Genomic DNA, 386 nt, shown 5'->3' with positions numbered 1-386 from the left:
CGCCCCACACAGAGCCCAGAGATACAACCATTGAAGGAAAGTGGGTTTCCGGGCTCCCGCCAGGCCCCCACCACATGCGGCTTTCTGCTGGGGACCCGCACCTGCTCTGTGTTTTGGCAACTGCCCTGAAGTGTTTCTGACGATGTGCCTGCATGATGCCAGCATGGGGATCTGCTCAGCACCCGCAGCCCGCACCCCTCCGAGCTGGCAGCCGGCAGGCCTCGCAGCTCTGTGCACGCGTCTGCCCTAGGGAACCTTCTAGTTAAAGAAAGCATGGCAGACAGGTGGGCTTCCATCGTAACTGAGCAAATCTCTTCCCTTTCGTGCCCAGAGTTCGCTACCCCAAGAAGAGGAGCTCACACTGACAAAGAGACCAAACCCCAACA

Source organism: Camelus bactrianus, chromosome 23, assembly GCF_048773025.1.
Source record: "Camelus bactrianus isolate YW-2024 breed Bactrian camel chromosome 23, ASM4877302v1, whole genome shotgun sequence".
Classification (NCBI taxonomy): Eukaryota; Metazoa; Chordata; class Mammalia; order Artiodactyla; family Camelidae; genus Camelus; species Camelus bactrianus.
Note: the sequence above shows the minus strand (reverse complement) of the source record.